Source organism: Schistocerca americana, chromosome 3, assembly GCF_021461395.2.
Source record: "Schistocerca americana isolate TAMUIC-IGC-003095 chromosome 3, iqSchAmer2.1, whole genome shotgun sequence".
NCBI lineage: Eukaryota > Metazoa > Arthropoda > Insecta > Orthoptera > Acrididae > Schistocerca > Schistocerca americana.
This window is the reverse complement of record NC_060121.1, coordinates 952792936-952805270: the sequence shown is the minus strand read 5'-3', so window position 1 is coordinate 952805270 and position 12335 is coordinate 952792936.

Genomic DNA, 12335 nt, shown 5'->3' with positions numbered 1-12335 from the left:
AACACACGTGGAAGATCATTGATACATTTTGTGAACAACAAAGTTCGCTAAATGGAGACCGTTGGCATACCATGCTTCATTGCTTCATGTTCGGAACGCCCATCGCAGTGTGGAGGTGGTTCAAATGCTTCAAATGGCTCTGAGCACTATGGGGCTTAACATCTATGGTCATCAGTCCCCTAGAACTTAGAACTACTTAAACCTAATTAACCTAAGGACATCACACAACACCCAGTCATCACGAGGCAGAGAAAGCAGTGTGCAGTTGGAGCATTCTAGTATTTACCATGTTGTAGTTGGTATGGGAACTGTTGATGATTAAGCGAAAATTATTCAGATACTCAGTGCTGACGAATTAGGAACGGTTTCCATTAGATCAGTTTATGTAATGTTGAAACTTGAAAAAAAAAATCTCGTAAGTAGTTGAAAGAATCACGTCCATTGAATTTGTATTAGTTACTGATGTATCTATGAATTTTATGCTGACCATTGTGAAAGTATCTAACTTTACAAAATGGAGGGGTTCACTTTCCAAATCTAATAGACTCTGTGTGCATCTTTAGAATGGACTGTTGAACATTCGCTGCGTTCAATGTATCGTTGTTCACGCAGTGAATGTTAGCACAATAAAGGCAGAGTCGTTTTAACGATTACAGAGAGATGCTTTTGGACTGGAGAATTACATTAGCAGAAACTGTGTTTCGAAATGGATGCTAAAGTTTTCCAGTACTTCTTCGCTACATTTAAAATCTTCCTTTGAAAGAACATCAGCGAGAGAAGCGAACAGAAGAGAGCATTGTTCTGTTTAGTTGTTGCGACATCTCGCGATTGTCGGCGAATGCAGGGGCTCAGCGTTGCAGTGGTCTGCCGCCCATTACCGCCTTTTTTTTTTTCACCGCGGTGTTTTCTATGGCATGAGGCCGACTCGTAAAGAAGACTGGATTTCGCGGTGTGCTTGGCTTGTAATCGCCGCCATTCTCACAAAAGGCACACGGGACGGAAGGAAGGGATAATGAAAAAAACTTTTCCGACAAGGTTAAAATATCGCCGGGAACAACTGTAAGAAGTTTCCAGACCTGGAAATAAAGGGCAGAGCCATAGATAACGCTTGTTTCCTTCGCAGTTTCCGAAATACCTGGAACATACCTGAAATTCTGGTTTGAGGCAAAAGCATGTTAGCGTATCAGCTAGCAACCTTTGTGAAGCAGCATTTTCAAAAGTCACAGATATAGTGTGACAAAACTTTCCAAAATTACAGATATAAAAACACTAAGAACAATAAAGTAGCTAGCAACCACAGTGCAGGTATTTAGGAGAACCGTACAAAAACTAAAAACTAGTCCGCCGGCCTAGAAGACATACCAGCCATTGTGGTGAAACAATGCATACGGAGCATAACAGCTGCATTATCAAACTCGCTAAGTGAGTTACAGGTAACACAGAAGACGTAGGAAACTGTAGGCCGAGTTCTTTGCTGTCATCACTCTCAAAAGTAGCGCAGTTATTGTCCCGGTAGCATACTGGGCTGAATACTGTGCCTCACATACATCATTTACTTTCCTAATAGTGCTACAATATTAGTGATGAGAAGAAAATTCTCTTGTCAAATCAATAAAAAACAAGAAGTGCCCTTGTAGGGAAATGAAATGAAACTATCAAAGACGTTCACAGTCAGTCATTCTGAAATTAAGTTACATTGAGAATATAGATAGTAAAAGCCATTAATTACTGTTCAATGATTACACTGTGAAATTAATTGTAGATAGTATCGGTATGGTCTTCGCTGCAAATACAAAATTTGTAGAAACGAATATTGGTTGCTAATTGAAACAGAGTTAACACACAAAGATAATCCAAAGTCAGACAGTTGTGCCCTTAGAGTCCTACCACAGTATGCCACAGCCAGTACTTTTTAGTTTCATACTGTCTATACGAACGCCCAAGTCTTAGACCTGAAAATATTTTCCGGGAATAAATTCGCAAAATATCAACAGTTTCAAAAAAAAAAAAAATAGGCCTCTAAGAATAATTAAGAAAAGATGATAATCGGACACATCATAATAATCAGTTGAAAAACACCAAGTAAGTAAATTTATCAAACAGTAGGAACGTCAAATGATCTTATAATCACTACATAAACAGCTCTATCCACGAAAATGGAACAAGATTCAGACTGAAGTTACATATACCAAGAAAGACTGAATAAAGAACTAAAACCACCATCTTCTGCCACAGAATAAAATGACACGATAAACTGACTAAGGAGGTTCAAGATATAGATAAAGTAAACTAATTTTTAAAAAAGCAGTTAAATAATCTTCTAATGTTTAAAACTGTGAATGGTTATTCAAGTGACAGACAATGGGTACAGCAGCTTTCGCACTATAACGTAGTTCGTTCTGGATCACCCTATGTAAGAGCTCTGTAACATAACGTTACCATCATCCGTTTTCTAAGTTCAACATATCGTTCGTCTCAGTTTTTCAGGCGAGCAAATTGTGGATACAAAATAGAAAGCAAACGTCGTCATTGTCATCTTGATGTCACATGACAGTGTGTTTAGTGTGTCCAGTGATTGATGTTGAGAAATGAATGAACGTTGTAGAAATAGGTTTGTATTTTATAAAATAGTTTTTTGTAAGAATTTATAAACAAACACTGTACACCGGGTATGAACTGGATGAGTTTGTGTGTTATTAATAGATCGGCATTGTATTTCGGAGGATGGAGGCTCCAATCCTCATCCGACGACCCTGATTTATATTTTCCTTCTTTTCCTTAAATCCATAGAATTCATTTTAAAAGTCAACAACCAGCTACCTGTCCCGTTCTTGTCAAAATAGAGCCGTATACAAATACTTCTAAAAGTTAACTACCTTTTCCGTACTCAGAAACACCATGAGACGTCCAGTGTTTTTGTAAAAGTGATCCGCAGATGAAACTACTACTACTGCTACAACTACCTCTACTATCAATGTATCTATGACAACAAATGAAAAGCGTTATAAAAGGAAGTAGTTATTTGATAGTAGGACTGTATAATTGAAAGTAGATTTTACACTTCACAGAAATACTATCGGTAGCTGTTGAAAGAATTAATACGAAATTATTTAACAGAACACGTAGCTATCCCCCCATGGTACTCAAAATGGGTCAGAATACTTTTGCAGAAACGACGAAAAAACATGCCAAATTTAAACGAACGCAAAATTCCACAGATTGACGATCTTTTACAGAAGCTCGAAATTTAGCACAGACTTCAGAGGGAGATGCTTATAATAGTCTCCACGCCGTCTGGAAACCTGCCAGAAAATCCAAAGATATTCTGGTCGTATGTAAAGTACGCTAGCGGCAAGACACAATCAGTGCCTTCTCTGCGCAATAGCACTGGAAATACTATGAATGACAGTGCTGCTGAGCTAGAGGTTCCGAAATGCCTTCACCAAAGAAGACGAAGAAAATATTCCAGTATTCCAATGAAGAACAGCTGCCAACATGTGTAACTAGGAAGTAGACATCCTAGTAGTGAATTAACTTAAATCACTTAATAAATGCAAGTCTGCCGGTCGAGATTGTATACCAGTTAGGTTCCTTTCACAGTATGTTCATACGGTAGCTCCATACTTCATACTTATATACAACCGCTCGCTCGACGAAAGATCCGTACCCAATTACTAGAAAGTTGCATAGGTCACACGAATATTTAAGAAAGGCGGTAGCAGTAACCGAATAAATTGCAGGCCTATATCGTTAACGTCGATATGTAGCAGGATTTTGGGAGCAAACAGGGTGAAGCGAAATTCTTGCACTCGTGCTTCGCAGCGCGACACCGCACATGCTGGGGATTTAAAAAAAAAAAAAAAAAAAAAAAAAAAAAAAAAAAAAAAAAAAAAAAAAAAAAAAGTGGCTCACAAAGTTTCGCCTGGCGAGTACATCTAGCAGAAAAAGGACGTTAGAATGCGGCAATCTGGCAACACTGTAACCACATGTGCTGTACCTACCTCTGATAGCACATCATAGTCCTGTCCTGCTGTATAGTTGTAGCAGCGGGTAGAATTTTTGGTTATCATGCAGAACGTCGAGGGTTCGAACCTGCGTTGGGGTGCATTTTTTTTTTTTTTTTTTTTTTTTTTTGCTAATTTCATTCTGATTTTTCATACTGTAATATTCACCGTTTCTTATATCACATGTATTCTAGGTTTGCAAAATCTTGTAACGCTGAGCATAACAAATACGTGGTTGCATAAATAAGAAATAGACAGGTGAAACAAGTGACCTGTCATAGGGGAGAATAACTACAAACACAAAACCATTTTCGAGATGCTAAAGATGATATCATAGTACAATAACACAACATCTGCTTGTCTCTTATACTATATATAATACGAGCGCTCAGATGTCGCACATTAGCAATCAGCGAAAGTAATAATGTCCATATTAATGACTGCATGACCTTCACAACAATATACGTTGTCCTAAGAACAACAGATGCTCAAAACGACCTCCCTGCAGGTCCAAACATTGCGCAGCTCGCTGGATCATACAGCTCTGGTCCCTTCGTAGCAAAGCTGCGTCCACAGTAACAAGAGCAGCGTGATTACACCCTACCAATTCTTCCACATTCGTCGGCGGAATAGAGTACACGTACTCCTTCAGGTATCCGCACAAGAAGAAATCGAGGGGATATGGGGCAGGTGAACGCGGTGGCCATATAACTGGACCGCCACGTCTGAGCCATTTCCTTGGAAACGTTCTGTCCAAATACTGTGGCACATTAATTTATCCTCCGCCGAACATACAGAGGAATATTTTCGAGTGCATCAGGCAGATAGTTTGAGAGGAATTCCTGATACCTTCGTGCAGTCAACAAGTCAGTCAACACATAGGGGCCCAATTACCTGTCGTCCAATATTCCGGTCCAGACGTTGATACCAAAGCGAACTTGATATCCACTGTCGCGGGTGATGTGCTGGTTAACCTCACACCAATGGTGAGAATTGTGCATGTTGAAGACTCACTCACGAGTGAATGCTGCTTCATCCGATCATATTACGGTGTTCACGAAGTCATCGTTGGCTTCCTCTTGGCGTTGGAATCATTCACAGAATGGCATCTACTGACAGCACACGTTGGTGTGCAGAATATATGAGTCTGGCGACATACCATCTGACTTTCCGAAAAGCATCATCCACACAATTCCGAAGACGGCAAGAGCTGACAAGTGCGAGAATTATCGCACAATCAGCTTAACAGCTCATGCATCGAAGCTGCTTACAAGAATAGTATACAGAAGAATGGAAAAGAAAACTGAGAATGCGCTAGGTGACGATTAGTTTGGCTTTAGGAAAAGTAAAGGGACGAGAGAAGCAATTCTGACGTTACGGCTAACAATGGAAGCAAGGCTGAAGAAAAATCAAGACACTTTCATAGGATTTGTCGACCTGGAAAATGCGTTCGACAATATAAAATGGTGCAAGCTGTTCGAGATTCTGAAAAAAGTAGGGGTAAGCTATAGGGAGAGACGGGTCATATACAATATGTACAACAACCAAGAGGGAATAATAAGAGTGGACGATCAAGAACGAAGTGCTCGTATTAAGAAGGGTGTAAGACAACGCTGTAGCCTTCCGCCCCTACTCTTCAATCTGTACATCGAGGAAGCAATGATGGAAATAAAAGAAAGGTTCAAGAGTGGAATTAAAATACAAGGTGAAAGGATATCAATGATACGATTCGCTTATGACATTGCTATTCTGAGTGAAAGTGAAGAAGAATTAAATGATCTGCTGAACGGAATGAACAGTCTAAAGAGTACACAGTATGGTTTGAGAGTAAATCGGAGAAAGACGAAGGTAATGAGAAGTAGCAGAAATGAGAACAGCGAGAAACTTAACATCAGTATTGATGGTCACGAAGTCAATGAAGTTAGGGAATTCTGCTACCTAGGCAGTAAAATAACCAATGACGGACGGAGCAAGGAGGACATCAAAAGGAGACTCGCTATGGCAAAAAAGGCATTTCTGGCCAAGAGAAGTCTACTAATATCAAATACCGACCTTAATTTGAGGAAGAAATTTCTGGGGATGTACGTCTGGAGTACAGCATTGTATGGTAGTGAAACATGGACTGTGGGAAAACCGGAGGAGAAGAGAATCGAAGCATTTGAGATGTGGTGCTGTAGACGAATGTTGAAAATTAAGTGGACTGATAAGGTAAGGAATGAGGAGGTTCTACGCAGAATCGGAGAGGAAAGGAATATGTGGAAAACACTGATAAGGAGAAGGGACACGATGATAGTACATCTGCTAAGACATGAGGGAATGACTTCCATGGTACTAGAGGGAGCTGTAGAGCGCAAAAACTGTAGACGAAGACAGAGATTGGAATACGTCAAGCAAATAATTGAGGACGTAGGTTGCAAGTGCTACTCTGAGATGAAGAGGTTAGCACAGGAAAGGAATTCGTGGCGGGCCGCATCAAACTAGTCAGTAGACTAATGACCAAAAAAAAAAAAAGTTCTAGGGGACTGATGACCTCAGAAGTTAAGTCTCATAGTGCTTGGAGCCATTTGAACCATTTGAATCCTGAAGGCGCAGCTCCAGACGACGAAACACATTTTTATCTGGATGGCGTCGACGAGGATATCTAGCAGCATATTCACGAGCAGCAACACCAACCCTGTTATCAGACGCAACAAGGACCAGAAGGATATCCACATATTCATCGTTTGTGTATGACATACGTCTGCCACACTGGTTTAGAGGTTTACAATGAGAATAATCGGTACATCTATGCATGTACTGTACATTAGAGTCTGTCAAGGATGCGTTACTCCGCTCACTACTAGTCCCTGTCCGGTGGACAGCGCATGCAGTATAAACACGCCGTCAGTCCTGCGCGCTGTTCCACCTAACACCCATTACCCCCCTGACAGATAGTGTTCTGCATGGTTCATTCCGATACTGCTAATTGTGAAATGTTCGGGTTCGAATTACGCTGTTTCCCTAACGGTAAGAGACGTGATGTTTCCACAACCCCATCGATAAAATAATAATAATAATAATAATAATGCATTGAGATACGTACTAAACAGCATGCTGTTACCAGACTCAGTGTTGAAAGGCATGATTAGTGGGATCATGGTGGTAACATACAAATAGTAACCGAGTTTGGACATTATTCCCAAAGCACGTTGCTAGCCCTACTGGTAAAGTAAGGCCCTAACCATATGTAATGGAAGTGAACGGGGCAAGAATAATAGTTGGTACTAATCTACGGGACCATTGAAGGAAAGTACAAAGAAAACAGGTTGCGCATTTCGCAGATGAAGTGCGAATAAATTCACGCCCACGACGTGGAAAGAGGTTCTTTAAAAGCTGACCAACCTTCTATTTGTACGATTGTAGTATGCAGGTGAAAATGCTTTCTAGAGGAACCGCTGCAATCGCTGTTGTCGATTAAGATGCCAAATACCATACCACCTAAACTACATTTATCAAATGAAAAGCGTATGACTCAACCCAGGATCGAACCATCGACTTCCTGCGTTCTTACCCAAAGCTCTGTCCATTGTACCAACTGTGCAGCACCACGAACATGTGCTGACAGAGGTAGTTACCATACACGTGGTTGCAGTGTTGCCAATTTGCCATTCTTTAACATCCTTTTTCTGCCGGTTGTACTCTCCAGACGAAATTTTGTGACACAAATTTTTTTATAGCTTGCATGTGAGAAGTCGCGCTGCGAAGCCCGAGAGCGCGAATTTCGCTGCACCCTATATGTCAGCGGCGGATACAGAAAAACCTCAAGGAGGGGGCGCTAAAGATATCTTAAGCTACTGTTGCTTTTACCATAATAAAAAATAATCAAGTCACATGCAGACTTTAAGGAAGTTTTATTTCAACTGATTATACACGTATACAAGACAATGCCATCTTATGATATAAAAAAGGTACAGTAGTTCTCTTCCTAAAATGGTGAATTCTGTGCGTCTATTCTTCCTGGCAAATTATTTAGTTACAGCGTCAGTAGGACAATCAATGTCAGGGTGAGTATTCAACAGAGCTAAGTCGATCCCTCTGTGCCAGAGAGAAAAGTATTAAATACGATGACGCGGACGCGCGTGCTACATCGGGAAGTACAAGTACTCGATAACCCGATTCAGTCGAGTCGAAGAAACGAACGAACAGCGTGCGGGCTGACTGGCGTGGGCGGTGCGGGTGGCAATGCGGGCGGCCCCCATATGTATCCGCCTCTGGCATATATTGTGTTCGAACATTATGAACTGCGCTGAAGAGGGCGGTCAATTGACACACCGTGAACACTCGTGCAGGAAACATCGCGCTTGTGAAACACAACTAGCTCTTCACTCGCATGGTGTTGAGTGCTGTCGACGAGGAATTTTAAATGGATTCTGTATTCCTAGATTTCCAGAAGGCTTTTGACACCATACCGCACATGCAGCTTGTAAACAAATTGCGTAACTGCGGAATATCTTCTCAGTTATGAGTCAGGATACGTGATTTCCTATCGGAGAGATCACAGTTCGTAGTAACTGACGGGAAGTCATCGAGTAAAACAGAAGTGATTCCTGGCGTTCCCCAAGGCAGCGTTACAGTCAAAAAAATGGTTCAAATGGCTCTGAGCACTATGGGACTCAACTGCTGAGGTCATTAGTCCTCTAGAACTTAGAACTAGTTAAACCTAACTAACCTAAGGACATCACAAACATCCATGCCCGAGGCAGGATTCGAACCTGCGACCGTAGCGGTCTGGCGATTCCATACTGCAGCGCCTTTAACCGCACGGCCACTTCGGCCGGCGCAGCGTTACAGTCCCTATACTGTTCTTTATCTATGTAGACGATTTAGAAGATAATCTGAACAACCGTCTTATGCTGTCTGCAGATGATTCTGTCGTTAATTGTCCAGTAAAGTCATCAGACGATCAAATGAAATCGCAAAACGATGTAGATAAAATATGTGTACCGATAAAAAATCGGCAATTGACCACAAGTAATGAAAAGTGTACGGTCATCCACATGAAAGCTAAAAGGGATCCTGTAGACTACGCTTACAAGATAAAGCAGTCAAATGTGAAGGCTATAAATTTAACGAAATACTCAAAATTACAATTACCAGAAACTTAAACTGGAAAGAACACATCGAAAATGTTGCTGAGAAGGTGAAACAAAGACCGTGATTTATTGGCAGAACACTTACAAGATATAACAAACCAACTAAATAGATTGCCTTCATTAGGCTTGTCCGTCCTGTCTTAGAGTTCTGCTGCTCAGTGTGGATCCTTACCAGATAGGATCAACGGAGTATATCGAGAAAGTTCAGGGTGTGTCAGCCCGTTTTGTACTATCGTGAAAGAGGGGAGAGAGTGTCACGGACATGATGCAAGCTTCGGGGTGGAAATAAATAAAACAAAGGAGTTCTTCATTCCGGCGGGATCTTATCACGAAATTTCAATCACCCCAACCTTCTCTTCCGAATGCTAAAATCTTTTGTTGACGCCGATTTACATAGTGATAAAAAGCTCATCATAATGAAATAAGGGAAATCAGAGTTTGTACGGAAAGACACAGGCGTTTGATTTTCCCGCGCGCTTTCGAGAGTGGAATAATAGAGGCTTAGTGTGAAGGTGGTTTGAAGAACCCTCTGCCAGGCAAGTGACTATGATCTGCAGAGCAGCCATGTCAGTGTAGAAGTACATTAATAAATAACTATTTTGATGGTGCTGCTCTTAAAATATACGATCTATATTCTACATGTGTTCATCCTGTGTCGACACATTTTAACTCCATTTTTCAGAGGTTTCCGTTAGCCATATTATGCAATTACAGCATCTTCTCTTGAGTAAAGCTGTTTCTTCCTCAACCCTTCTGGATACCAAATCCTAATGATTTTTATATTCCTGCAACGGTAAATAATAACTCGATTCTCTTGGCTCAGTATAAATACCTCGAGTCAGTGCCCATTTATGAAATACTTCATGTATTATATGTTATGAACTAGATAATAGCATTGTAACAATGAACTAAATAATAAAAAGTATATGCCAACAACACTAAGTACTCTTAGAACACAATAAGTAGAGGAAACATGCTAAGAAATGGCTACTAAAATCAAAATAGTTAGCAGAAAAGAAAATATATGTGTTATAATTAATGTATCTCTAGAACTATAAATCTTACAATTGTCATTGTTAACTATAAATTATTAAGCCAATAGAATACAGATCTTAAAACGCACCATTGTAGGAAAAATAATGATAGTAATAATAATAACATATAAATAGAAAATGAGACACAGTTAAGAATTAAGAAAGTATACAGGGACTGTCAACACTAAATAAAAAGTAAGAACGGAACTGTTCTCAGATACTCCATGGAGCTACATTTAATAAAAAATTAGTTTAAAAAGTGCAGTATTTTCTAAAAAACAATAAACACTAACTCCGGTAACGGAAATCAAAGTAGGTCTACATCAAACAGCATTTATGAACCAGAAGTAGTTGACAGAAACTCTTTCAAGAATAGGAAATTACAAGTTATAATGTTCTATGACACTTTATTTTTCTGTTGACAGGTTACTTTATTTCAATGAAATTAATATATAACGAATTCAGTTATTATGGTGAAAACGATGTAAAATATTTTATTGTTCTGAGTGGAACAAAATAATTTTTTGAACTCGGTGTCAACGGCAAAGGACTCAATTGATGAATCGAATTAGCCACAGTCTTAGCACATTTTGATTTATATAAATCGAATAACTGTTGCACCCTTACAGCCGCCATCAATTCGATAAGAGTGAAATAAAAGCAAATGTATTACAGAATTAGTGAAACATGAACCTCGTTTTACGTACACATGCAAAAATAAATGAGTAGTTATCTGAAACAGCGCAATGATATACAGTTTGTGTAGTTGTAAACTAAACCACATGTTTAATCTCATATTTAAACAATAGTAAAACGTACAAACGCTGGCGCCAGTGGCCATGGAGAAAGCAGCAGTGACAAACTTTACCTGGGTTGTCAGTCTTTCTACTGGTTTGATGGCGTCTACCATCTTTACCCGTCTTCTGCTAATATCTTCATCTCTATGTGAGCATTACACCCACTTACTCTACAGCGTTTTGCGTATTCCGGTCTTTGTCTGCCTCACTTATTTTCCCCGCGCTGCTCCTTCCAGCACTTGGTTAACTACCACTCGCTGCATCTGTATGTGTTTTACTAACCTTTCGCTTCTTCTCGTAAACGTCTTTAATACACTTCTTTTCGCCCATTATTAACAGAACTCCGTCATTTCGTACTTCACTGATTAACGTATGAAATTGTCAAATGTATGAATATTACATTCGACTGTGCTTTTCGACATTTAGTTATCCATAGTAAATTTCCCTAGTTTCGTGTCCGTCGCACTTTTTAAAGGTAATGTATAACCAACATTTCATCATTTTTTAGTGTGAGCAAGCAAATGTCAGAAAGCACATTCAAAGGTAAGATTCATACTTTTGCTAATTTCGAATACTATCCCTTTGGCAAAATGACATTAAAAGTAAGAAAACGTTTAACTTCTGAACGTGGCGAAGCAACGTGATTAAATTATAGGCCTGCGGAACATTTTAAAAGTTGTAGCATTAATGCAGATCACGCATAAAAGTACAAAAGATAAGAAAATATACAAAAAGTACAAGCTTGATGAGGACGTGGCAGTCCAAGGTGACGTCAACAGATGTCTTGCTGTGTGAGCAGTTGGAGTGTGCTGCGAATGCAGTAGCAGTAGAACAGACAGTGGCGGAGGCAATCCATTAGCTTGCGGTGTACTGGGAAGCAGGGGCTCTCGTTGATATTAGAGGGCTGTGCGGATGTCGTCGTTGCCGGTAAGCATCTCGCAAAATTAGGTCACAGGTGAGTGAGGGGGTCATGCTGCACGAGGATCTAGGTATAAACACAGTGTATTCTGTTACAGCAAGTGTTTTAAAAGGATTGCACTAAGTACTGTGCTAAATTAACATTTTTCATTAAGGGAATTTTTGAGGTTAGCGTAATTTAAATTTCTTCTAGCACTTCAAGTAACACTAATAAAATTGCAAAAGACTCGTTAGTAAATGATAATTATAAGTTTGGAGGAGTTACATAATTATACACGATACAGAATGGTTTGAACTGACAGGATGAAAATTTAAGTTACGGCGAGGAAATTGAGTTCTTTTCACTGATGAAAATCTGGTACATTTCAGACAGTTTTATCATGGTAAATTATCATGGCTCACACACGAACACTAGGATGCCGCAATATGTCCACGTGCTCGTTGTAGTGT